This window comes from Corythoichthys intestinalis, chromosome 13 (assembly GCF_030265065.1).
Source record: "Corythoichthys intestinalis isolate RoL2023-P3 chromosome 13, ASM3026506v1, whole genome shotgun sequence".
NCBI classification, from domain to species: Eukaryota; Metazoa; Chordata; class Actinopteri; order Syngnathiformes; family Syngnathidae; genus Corythoichthys; species Corythoichthys intestinalis.
The window spans coordinates 56,376,501-56,389,120 of NC_080407.1; the positions used below are offsets into that span (position 1 = coordinate 56,376,501).

General features: G+C 40.8%; 1 protein-coding gene across 1 annotated transcript in view; it reads right to left on the reverse strand.

The window, feature by feature from the left end:
- Positions 1–12,533, reverse strand: part of sema4f (sema domain, immunoglobulin domain (Ig), transmembrane domain (TM) and short cytoplasmic domain, (semaphorin) 4F) — a 39,347-nt gene extending 26,814 nt beyond the window's left edge. Inside the window, exon 1 of the mRNA XM_057854824.1 lies at positions 12,305–12,533. The gene's annotated coding sequence lies outside the window, so the exon portion shown is untranslated. The remainder of the gene's footprint in view (positions 1–12,304) is intronic.
- Between the last annotated feature and the right edge of the window lie 87 nt (positions 12,534–12,620).

Sequence of the window (12,620 nt, forward strand, 5' to 3'; positions counted from 1 at the left end):
GAAATATGACATGGCTTTGACTTTTAATACATTGGGAGACAAGGAAAGACCAATCTGTTGACTATGTCTAAAAAAGCCAACAGCAGGGTTGTACATGAATACATTTTTTGGATGACTACTTTTACTTGAGCAATATTATTTTGAAGTTACGCTACTCTTACTTGAGTAAAATGATTAGTGGCAACAACAACAAAAAACATAAAACAAGCTGGTTTTTAAAGAAAGTGGCCATTGTATACTTAAATACACGACATTTCTACTAGGGCTTGTCTGTCCCTTTAAGGGATGACATTGAAGTCATGCAGTATTTCAGTGCCATCACATACCGAAAAGTATTTTTTGGACACTTTTTCTCAGACTGTACAGGTAGATAAATGCAACCTGACAACACTGTTTTTTCCTCTAGGGCAAAAATTGCAGAATTTGTAGCAGAGTAACGGTGGGGGGAAAAAAGAAATAAATAAACCTCACTTATAAATGTCAGAACACGTTAAATCAGTAGAGCCTTTCCTTGTCTACTAATGTCAATACTTTTTGTGCGTTGAGCATTTCTCTACATGCTTTATCCGTTTTTGGTTTTATTGCCAGTATTCCAGGCTTTTTTTCTCCAAAGATTACGACTCCCTGTAGACAGACTCAAAGTAGGCTTTGGGGGTAGGGTGGGATGCTGATTGGCAGTGTAGAGATAGGTGTGAAAGCACACACACACGCACACGCTCACATATGACAGCCGCCAGTCTTTTCACCCAAACCCCTCCAGGCCCGCTCGTGCGTTTTAATTGGTGTAATAATATTTGCATAAGGGCAAATTGTCGCAGGGCGCGGCACACATATGCCGGAGAAAATTGGAATAGACAATCAAATGGATTATTCTCAAATCCCAATCTGTATGTTTATTGAGTCCATTTTCACCAGGTCATGTTTTCTTGATTAATGAACTGATAAAGGTGGTTGTCATTAAACGACATGTATGCCACATGACCCCTCACACCGCCCCCACCTTTGTCCACCTCACCTAAAAAAAAAAAAAGAAATCTGAATCCCCGTCTCCCTCCCTCTCGCTGTTGATGACGGTCTCTAGGTCTTTTGTTCATACAGCCGCTCATGTGGCCTGCTGCCGTTGCCGTAGCAACCGGGTGTACACACACACCGTTGAGAGAGGGAAGGGAAGCACTTGAGAGCTTGAAAGGAGGTTTGATAAGAAGCAGCGGAGAAAAACATCACTAAAGTAACCCCAGTAATTGGTGAACGCAGCTTGACTTGGAAGTTCAGTCAAAATGACAATGGAAACAATCTCAATCTCATAATAGCGGCTGCCGAGCAGCGAGATCCTCCTCCCGGTTGTCTGTGTTTGCCGTGTCGGAGGGCCCGGAGGAATCCGAACCCCGCAGACGAGCGGCCATCTGCCATCTTGGCTCCGGTCCATTGATGCTGCGCGGAGCCAGAATGGCACCTGGTTACGCATCATCCAAAAGAAAATTTCACATCTAAAAGCAGATTATTTGAAAGCATCTGTCTGCTATTGTTAAGAAAAACTGCCACTCGGAAGTGTTTTTAATTGCAAGTGACAATTTCAGATTCACTTTTATTTCCACTTTCATCGCATTCCCTCTGAACGTGCTTATATTTTTCCTTGTCTGGAGTTGCCGCTAATGATAAATCTGCATGCCTATATGTCAGGTCAAAAGGATTAAGATGTCCCATGTACATTGTGTACAGATTGCACGTGATTGATTACATGGCACAGGCAGACAGTCAGGATAATTGGAATGATCTCATGCATGAATTGCATACGTTAGGCTTTATCAGGTCAAAGTAAGGTTACATGTACTGCAGTGTTGATAAAATGATGGGCCAATATGCCTGTTGCCTTCAAAGAGAATGCAGGAACCTTCTGCCTAGCTGATGCCAATGAAACAGATGTTTGCGCTATTTTTATTCCAACAATGAACATACGTAGTGCAATACAAGTATTTTTTTCCATAACTTCAGTTGAAGCTGTCATCTTATTTTTTTACAGAATGTTTATTTGGAAAAACTTGAAGGTGTTACATGTATCATTATTAAAGCGTCATAAATACAACGAGTCATAATATGTTAAGTCCAATACCGCATATATTGGTAGCAGTTTGATATCACATTTTTGGAGTTGGACTATATCGGTTATCGGTTAAAAAGTCATTATCGGGCAACTCTAGTTACTGTATTTTTCGGACTATAAGTCGCACTTTTTTTTCATACTTTGGCTGGGCCTGCGACTTATACTCTGTTGCTACGTATATGTTGATACTTATACTGGAAGCGTGCCCTCTACTTCGAGTTGGTGCAGTTGTTCAAAAGTGATACTGAAGCATGAAAACTTGAATGGATTCGGTAGTGATTTGAAGTTTGTTTCGTTGATCGTTACTTGAATGACTGTTAATATGTTAACAAATACCTACTTAGCACTTTGTTCTGTTTTATGACTTCTTACTATAATGTATGATTTTTGTGCTTGGTCCTGATTAGATAAAATGACCTCCCCACAATACGAGTTATACTCCACTCCAGTTCCTCTTCATTGCGCCTTTTTATGCTAATGCGACTTATAGTCTGAAAAATACAGCACATTTGTAGTTATGATGTGTATGTGCATGTTGAAATAAAAATATGTATATGTGATCAGTGCAGATTATGAAAATATTCTCATGTCTCAGATAGTTTTGAAGTAGATTCTTAGGGGTGGATCAGATGCAGACAAATCTCACAACACTTCTATAACAAATCTGAAAAAAAAAAAAAAAAAACCTTTTTCAGTTGAATTGACATTGCCTAAAAAAACGTATACTGCGAAATAAAGTAACAACCTGTACTGTAGAAAGGTATACGCTATTCTATAAAGTATGGTCTTGCAAAGAGTCAGAATAAAAACTGTTTGTGCGTCCGAGTTTGAACGCATTTACCACTAAACCTGAATTTGCCCACAGCTTTCTGTTCACAGTGCATCAATGATTTCTGACATTTCCTTCCGCGGGGGGAGGAAGGGAGGATGCGCTCAAGTGAGTTTTACAGCCATGTAAGAATAAAAATCCTTCCGACAGATAGACAGGTGATGGCAAAGTATTCAACTGCCTCTAACAAAGCAGAAATGGTGCTGTTCATCTCTCAAATTTCTTTCGAAGGCATTGAAAGAGTGCAAAAACACACCGACTAAATCAATATTCATTGTGACAGTACGACAAGATCAATACGATATATCGCGCCACTTAATATCTCAAATCGCAGCGAGTGTAATAAACGCTCCTGTAGGTTCGCCGTTGTTTGGCACGCAGACCCGGCGGACAAATGGGAACTCGACATCGATCGATAAGCGAGCGCTCTCCAGGCAACGCTGTTAATATCAACAGTGCATTCGCACACAAGTGCATATTGACTAGCTCAGGAAATCTGTGGAAAATGTTACGTGCAAGACGACTCCAGGCTGTTTTTGCAGTTAAAGGTTAGGATAGTATTTGGGCTGGAGAATATGCGAGGAACACGCACGCAGTTTGACTTTTCACGGAATATTACTCTCCTTTACTGATAATATCCACGAGGCTTTTCAAGGAGATTTGTCCTTGAAAATGTCCCAGATTTTTGGAATGCGTGCACAACGAATTGGATGACCCTGAAAAAGTCATCCGCCTTCACCTCATATTTTAGCTTTGACTCATGTCAATAATGTATGAACCAATCATTTCCAGTTCAAGCTCCAATGTTGTTTTCAGTTGTATCTGTTAATCTTCATCACAACCAGAACATTTATGTTCACACCTTTACTCATCATCCAGTGGGTAATTGGACCTCATTTTTAATCTGTTTACACAAACTAATGCCGTTTAGAATCAGATACGACACGTGCAAACAACATCTAGTACACAACAAGGTATTAGTGTATGTGACACAAATAGCCATATTGCGAATCACCCTCATAATAAACAAGATGCCTTGAGAGGTCTCATAACAATTGGATTGTACAGACGTGTACAAAAACAACTTAATACCCCCTGCCCCCCTTTCCTTTTTTGTTTTTTTTTTAAAGCATCCACTCACCCCACAAAAAACATTTCCTGAATAATCAGATTACAATCCAAGGGTTTTCAAACTCTTTGTCACATGGGTCACGATGTACTTAAGGTGGGCCGTGGGGGTGCCGCGTCGGTTGGGGGTTGCGGCGATGGCCCGTCCCCTCATCCCTTCCCCGAGTGCCGGTTAACGGGGGCGCGGATAGTCCGGGGGACTGCCCTGGGTCCCGGTTGGATGGCTGTGGCCCCTTTGCGAAAGGAAGAGTGAACTGCGCTCTCCTGACATTGTACGCAGTTACTCACAATGTTACTCATGACTAGAGTATTTTTTTCAGCTTATACTTTTTTACTTGCAAAGTTTTGGTGGACTACTTTTACTTAATATTATTTAGAAGTAAGGCTTAGTTGAGTCAAATTTTGCCCTACTCTACACACCTCTGGCCCAATGTTGAGGTTAAGCGATTAGGAACAAGTGCTCTGGTGGCAAATCCTCTAGTAGTCTCAAACACAAACGTAATCCCCCCAGAGGGGCACCTAACAAAACACATACACACAGCTGGCCAGTCATGAGACGGTCATGTGGTGTGGGAACAAACAGGGGTATAGAAAACACAGTGTTATTTATGTGTGCACATGATCTCTCCTACACACGCAGAGGAAACTAACAATGATATCACTGGAGTCCGTAGAAATCTCCTTCAACCTCCCACCGGGTGAGGAGCGGTGAGATGAAAATGGGAGCGGAGGCAATGAAAGGGGAAGTGTGTTGGCGCCCGCTGGGAGATGAGTGTGTGAAGGAGAACAAGAGGAGTGGAGCTTTCAAAAGGGCGGACAAGGAATGCGTCCGTAAGGTCAAGTATGGAGAGCTAAGCACGGCAAATTTGATCAAAGAAATAAGATGTCTTGCATCCTCGTTAGGGGTGGGAACCTCTGGGTAGCTCACGATACGATTTGCCAAACGAGGATAACGATGATCTCAAAATACATCAGGAAATCATATTGTACAAAACAACTCATAAACATACAAAACAAGCTATTTTAATCCTTCTGCTGTGAGTTTATCACTGGTAGCTGTCCAATCCATTTGAAGTGGGAGGGATAGCAGAGAATGACGGATCAAATACATTTAGGGGTGTGACAAAATATCGAAATGGTGATATATCGTGATACTCTGTATCCCAAAAGGTTATCGATATGCTCCTACCAAAATCAAGATATCGTTTTGAAAAAATGTCAATGTCTAAAAAAAAATAAATAAAAATGAACCAACAAGTTGCTACCAAAATTTTCCACCATAATAGTGTCTCAGTTAACTCTCAGGCTGCATTGACGGTGCTCGACGCCCAATCCATTCAAACTGGGAACGTTCGTTCATTCGAAACCAGCACATTCATGGTCATTCTGTCTGATTTTTAGGGCATTTACAGGTCACTTGCTGTTCATTTCAGGGCATTTACAGGTCATTTTCTGTTGCGTTTGAGTCATTGTCTATTCTTTTGGGTGATTCCCAGGTCATTTCCTGTTCTGTAGCTCAAAATAAACAGGAAGAGACCCGTAAAATACCCCAAAATCAACAGGAAGTAACTGAAAACGAGCAGGTAAATGACCTTAAATGGCCCAAAATGACCTAATTACCTGGCATTGGCTGCCACTCCGGCCATAGACGGGATTGGACTTCTACTAATGAAAGCTTGTTTTTCTGTTTATGAGTCGTTTGTAGAATGTCCTAGAATGATTTTCTGACCATTGTATCGATAATCGTTGTATCGTCAGATCATGGTTATCGTGAGCTTTGGATCGCAAATTGTATCGTATCAAGAGGTTCCCACTCCTAAATACATTCATGAAGTGCTGCAACGCGTGTCCATGAAATCATTTTAATATTTATTTTATGAATAAATGACACATTTAATGACACTTTATTGATTTCAAAATGGATTTGTTATATTTCATCTGGGCCTCCATTTAAAATTCTCCATTACTGTCACAATTTAACTCTAACTGAAGATCTGAGCTCCTGATGTCCTACGACTGAGATACGGCATCTCGCGGTGGATTCAAAACAGCTGTCATTGCCCTGAATTACATGAGACAATAATAACCCCATTTCTATTTGGTTGCGCTTCTTACTCAACGACCAGAAACCAATTCTAATGACTCTCCCACCCGATCCAAATGTTGTGTTCCTCCTCACTCTGGAGTGCTTTTGTGAACTACGGTACTTTTGGCAACGTTGTGCCCTAATCCTCGGCCCCGTTGTCATGGAAATCAGGCCGTCTCTGCACCAATCCTCGTATCAAACAAGAATGATGAATATGGCTTTTTATTCCACATCCGGCACTCACCGCACGTGCGTGCGGTGGGGGGTTAACAGGCAATAGTTGATCATTCCTGTCATTTCAGCAAAAGGACTGGAGAAATGAGAGGGTTGTTTCTCAATGCACAGAGCTGCTGACGGGGCTTATGAGTTATCTAATTGCTTTGGGCTGAAACTTGCTCAATCCACAATGACAAAAAAAAAAAACTAGGCTAGGCGCTTAGCTATCTCAAAATAGATGGCACTCTGCGAGTTCGGCGCAGATACAAAAAAGACAGGTTTTAATGAGCGTGATAAGAATGAAATGCAGGGAATGAGAGTTGAGAGAAAATAAGTGATTTGACACTGATGGGCATAGGCAAGCTAGGCGATTGCCTAGAGCACCATCTAGTGGAAGGGGCAAATTTTTGGGGGGGGATTAAAAAAAAATCTTTTCTCATACGCCGCTTCCCAAATGTATTCCAACTACAAATAAAAAATATTTGCAGTTTCCGACATGAATCAGGCAAGGAGGAACACTTACAGTACGTAAACAGATCCACTTCACCAACAATAAATGAAGACTTTATTCCGAAGAGTCCATTTGCTTAATTCTCTGATTGACAGCAAGTCCTGGAAACTCTTCTCTGCATTACTTGATCCTCCCCGCCTCAACACTCTGTGTTCAGTATTCATCCTAGTTCATCCTAAATGGATCGGTGTGACCACTTGAAAGGAGTGAAAGAATCCCTCCTGCTAATCCCATTGTGGCAGAACAAGGGCTAAGGCAAAAGGGAAAAGAAAGCCAGAGTTCACGAGAACGAGCGACATTACTTGGGTACGGCAAAAAAAAAAAAAAAAAAACTTATTTGAAGAAGGAAGGGATAAGTGGAAGGGTATGGGAGCCATAGAGGGGTCTTTGTGTGTGCCCTGTTAAATCGGGCACCTTTTGTTGTTAAGTCTTTCTCCACTATGGCGATAAGTGGCACCATGTGGACATGAAAGACAAGAGCAAGTTAGTGGGGGAGGGAAGTATTTGTAGCAGTCCGGAAAATACGCTATTTCACTCTGTACCATTTGGTCCTCCATAGTTATTCATATTCCATCCATTCATGTTTTACAGTGCTCAACCACACTGGGTTTATGCAAGGTTTCACAACAACAAGTCACTTTGAAAACTTCCGTGTGGGTCTTATTCTACGCCCAGCAAATTGGTTGCGGTTCAAACACAAGAAAGGGGAAAATATATATAAAAAAATAGCTCTGCCTGTAGGTGGTGGAGAGAAATACTGCAGAATTCAACTTTCAACGGTTGCCACATCTGGACGACCGGAGGCTCCGTCAAAAGAACACCTTGACATTTTTAACGCGGGATTTCTTTTCTGCTCGGCCTAATCTTTCTCCGGCAGAAGCGTCACCTCCCACAAAATCCAAAAGCGCAGGCAAGAAGTCAATTCATCTTGAAGGAGCCGCTTTCACGCTCCGGTCGAAGGGTGCCTGTCAGTGGAAAAATTCTCCTAGCGTTGCCTTCAATTAAGTATTTTTTTGAATCTGCAAGCATCAAATCCATTTTGAAGTCGCTGTGATTGGTCTTCTTCTGCAAACTCCGTCGCCATCGAGTTTACCAATCCATTTAACCTGGGAGGGTGGCTAACCCTTCCACTTCAAATGGATTGGACATATAGCACCGTAGGTGGTGGACTATGAGTTAAGCCGTGTCTGATCAAGCCATGATACCAATTACTTTACATGTGAGTATGCAGTAATTTAGTATTAAAAGAAAAAGAAAGTACATAATACATACAGATACACACACACGCACACCTGTATAACATACATATAAACTGTATACATGCACATACAAACATATATACAATATACAAACATATTTTATATACATATACGCATAAACACATATACACTGTATTTACAAATATACATATATGCACATACATATATACACAAACACACTTTTTTTTATATATTATTATTATTGTAAGGTAGTGATTTAAATACGCCACCAGGTGGCAATGGCGAATTTCAATAAATTGAGAAATCAAGGCAATGTGTGCGTTTTGACCCTTGACTGACGCCATAGTTTTCCTTTATCTTCAAGTGCTGGCACCATTGTGCTTTATGTTCAATTATATTTCATGAAGGTTTGGAAGGAGAAGTTGCCGAGTTGCTTTATGCCAATAAACGGCGCGGTCAAGCTGCGAATCAGAACTCCCGTTCCCACTCGTCTTTCTGCCATACACCCCATCATCGCCAATCCATAAAGAACACAACGCAAAGCATCGCGGTGTACAGAGAGGGTCGCGCGGGTCAGGTTACATTATTATTATTATAAGGATCTTAACTCTCACCACTACTTAACTGATGGCAGTAAATTGAATAAAGCTTTTTTTCCCCTGTATTTTAGGGTGGCAGTTGCCACCTAGCGCCGCCCTGGTGGATCTGCCCCTGCACACAGCCGGGTGGCAGAATCATTATCGGTATAAAAAAAAAAAAAAAAAGCACATTGAATCATGATTATGAACTTGATATTTAATACCGATGTCGCCGTGCAAATGCTCTTCCGGTAATGCCGAGCAACACACGCATTATTCCATTAATAAAAACCTCCCATCCATTTGTTTTATATTCTCATGAGAGTCTGCCTTTTAAGTGAGCGGCACACATGCAAACAAGACAGAAACGACAGAAAACCTCTGAAATATGAATGTGATATCCAAACGGGCAAACGAACAGTATGACTCATCACTAAGCTGCAAAAGATTCATCAAAAACAAGCTCAAGATGTCTCGTGGATAAAAGAGAATGCGTGGTTGGGCTTGATTTGGCTGAGTGGCAAATCCGGGGGGGGGGGGGTGTCCTATACATTTATGAGACGAATAGGCTTTTGTCATACAGGAAAAGGGGTCATTTTCGCAAGGTTGCTTCACAGGGGATTTTTTTTTTATATCGTGCTTTTTTGTCCCCGTCTTACAGAATTAAACCAAAACAAAGCAACTGGTGTGCGAAATGACAAGCAGGCAAAACTTTCCCTCAAATCCCCGAGAGTACATTTAAAAAGGCATAGGGGATTAGCGCGCTGCTGAAAAGCTCACATTGACCTAGAAGATTGTTTGTGCGCATCACGACAAAATGATGCAGCGTATGAGTGTGTTCTTGTGCGCCAGCCAGTGGCGTTGTTAGGCCGATTTTAGGGGCGCTTCATATTCTTAAGCCCCCTTAAATAATTTGGTGTTGTTTTAAATCACAAAACATGCTGACATATTCACTATGAAGTTGCCGTTAGTTTACAGCTGACTTTATAGAGTAAGGTCGAGAATCCCTTCAGTGCGCCGCATTCCACTTGTTCATACAGAGAACGCCCACACCTCTGAAAGTGAAAATCCAGTCCGCGTTTTCCCTGTGACATTGATAGCAGTCGGTCGGTACTACCGTTTTTTCGCACACGTTTTACCTTTGTTGTTTTGTGGTCAAAAGTTACATCCCAGCTCTAAAATAACGCTGCTGCTAGCTAGTTAGTCTGAAATGAATTGTGAAGGTCCTAGTAGAGTTTAGTATGCACTATCTTTGGGTTGACTTCTTACTGGAACATCAGCTGTTTCTCACTTTACGCATAGATAAGTACAGAAGCTGAGCTCATTCACATATGATTATCATCAGTGGATAGTCATAATAATACACTAATAATAATCACTCCACCACCATTATTGGAGTCAGAGGAGAGGAGCAAAGATGGGAGAGACCTCTACTTAAAAGGTAAGTAGAAGAGTAATGATTCAAAATGTAGAAAGCCAAGAAGATGATCATGTATAGCATACATATACCATAATTTTCGCAACACTATAAGGCACACCTGACTATAAGCCGCCACCCACCAAATTTGACGCGAAAATGGCATTTTGTTCATTGATAAGCTGCACTGCACGATAAGCCGCAGCTGTCTTCACTGTATTATGGGATATTTACACCAAAAGATATTAACCGGTAACACTTTATTTGTTAGTGGCATCATAAGACTGTCATAAGACCAAATGAACCACCATGAAGCTTTGCAGCCAATGGGTTCAAAGCTTCATGGTGGTTCTTTTGGTCTTATGACATTGCTTCAAGAAGCTTCATTTGGCCATCATTGTTCTCTTGGGGGAGATAGTCAACCTCTGCTGCCACCTGCTATAAACACTGTTGTCATCCAACACGCCTCCTAGCATGCATTTCAGTGCTACAGATGTAAATAACAGTCAAAATTCGTGTTCTAAACTTTTCAGTTACTGTTCTAGTTGTTTCATTAATTGCTAGTTATGCTATTTGGTAACACTTTATTTGACAGTGGCGCCATAAGACTGGCATAAGACCATCATAATTGTGACATGACACTGCCGTGAGCATTAAATAATGCTTATGACGGACATCATTTGGTTTCATCTGGCAAACGATCTCACTTTTGAATGGATGTAAAAGATCCGAGCTGGACATAAATGGAGTTAGTGACCCTAACTAGCCACCCTTTGCTCCCATTACATTTTTGCACACTTTTGCCATTCTCTTGATGAGCTTCAAGAAGGAGTCAGCTAAAATGGTTTTTTGACTTTACAAGTACGCATTTTCAGAGTTAATTAGATCAATTTATTGCTTTATCTATGGGTTTGGGACCTTCATTTGTGTTGCACTGAATGAGACGTGTCCAAACTTTGGCCTGTACTGTTTGTTTGTATGTTATGGATATATGTTTGTGTGCATGTGTGTAAGGCAAATTAGCATGACCCTGATATTACTTCAAGTAATTTGTAGTATTTTTCAGGGTTTTAAATTACAGCCATTTTTCTGACATATGTGTCCAAAATGTAATCTGCAATCTGTAAAATGTTATATTTGGGAACAAACTATTACTGTGATGTGAGTGAAAGTCACGGCTTTAGCCATCAGTCTTTGTTAGCGGTTTGTGAAGTCCTGTGCTTGTACGCTATGTTCACATACATCCAGTGTAACTCATGGGGGCTAAGCCCTTCTGTTCTTAAAAGCTAGTGACGCCCCTGGTGCCAGGTGAAGTATAACCTTAAAATTTAAAAGTGAAGAAAAAAAAAAAAAAAAAACATTGCTGAGAGTCTTTGGTTGGTGCTCTAATTAGAGTTGAATGGACTCCTTGATTTTGCAGTAATTAAAATGTGCCTTTCGGAAAACGAGCCTAATTCCATGTTTATGTGTAGGGGGGCTATATGTTTTTTAATGATTCTTTTTCCAAATAAAAATAGGTCATTTATTAACGGAAAACGAGCTTGGATTCGTTTTCCCCCATATGAATGTATTGAAGAGAAGCTGGAAAACAAAATACGACCATGTTTATTTATATGTAGGATAGCGTTTGCGCATGCGCACGCGTTTTTTTTTTTTTAATTGTATTTTTTATTTTTTTTTATAGCTATCATTTAAAACTTTTTCAACATTCAAACTTTCTGGCTGTGTCCACGATGATCATCCGCGACGTACGAGGAAAATTTGTAACCTGGAAGTTTGACACAGCCTGGACTAGCCGTGCTTTTTGTGTTTTGTTTGCATACGCCGCTCGCCAAAAAATAAAAAAATAAAAGCACCCTTGTTTTCAAACGTTTCATTAAAAGTCATCATTGAGCCATTTCTTTTCTTTCTCACGCTTGTCCTCATTATACGATCTTTAAAAATACATAACGAGTTTGGATTAGCAGATATCATCAATATTATTGGAATGCATGGCGCTTTACTTGATATATATAGAATTGGGATTTCCGTGTTAAAACAGATGATCGAATGTATGAATTTTGAATTGAAAAACTGCATTATTGCGGTTCACTAGATAGTGGAACGGCGCCAAACGTATCTATATACATGAGGATCAAACTAAATAGCAAAAGGGAATTTTTCAAGTTGGAATATACATTTAGAGGAATATGCGGTAGAAAATTGCAGCATTTCTCACCTTTGTCGTGACTTTTGCTGTGCAGGCTGACGGGCGGTGGGGGGCAGCCAATGTAAAGAAAATACTTTTACGCAGACTTCTGTCCACGTAACCCACCAAACGTGTCTCATTTGACGCTGATGTAACTTCTCCTATTTCGACCGCTGGATGAATCGCGCAAAAAGACTTTTACAAACAATCCTAAAAAGCACGCCAAACTAATCCGTTTCCGGTCTGTTTGACTTCCGGGCCGTTAATTGACGTCATAAATTGTCATCGTGGATACTCACTGAATCCTCTCGTTGTGGAGAAACTCCTTCATTCTGGTGTATTGACA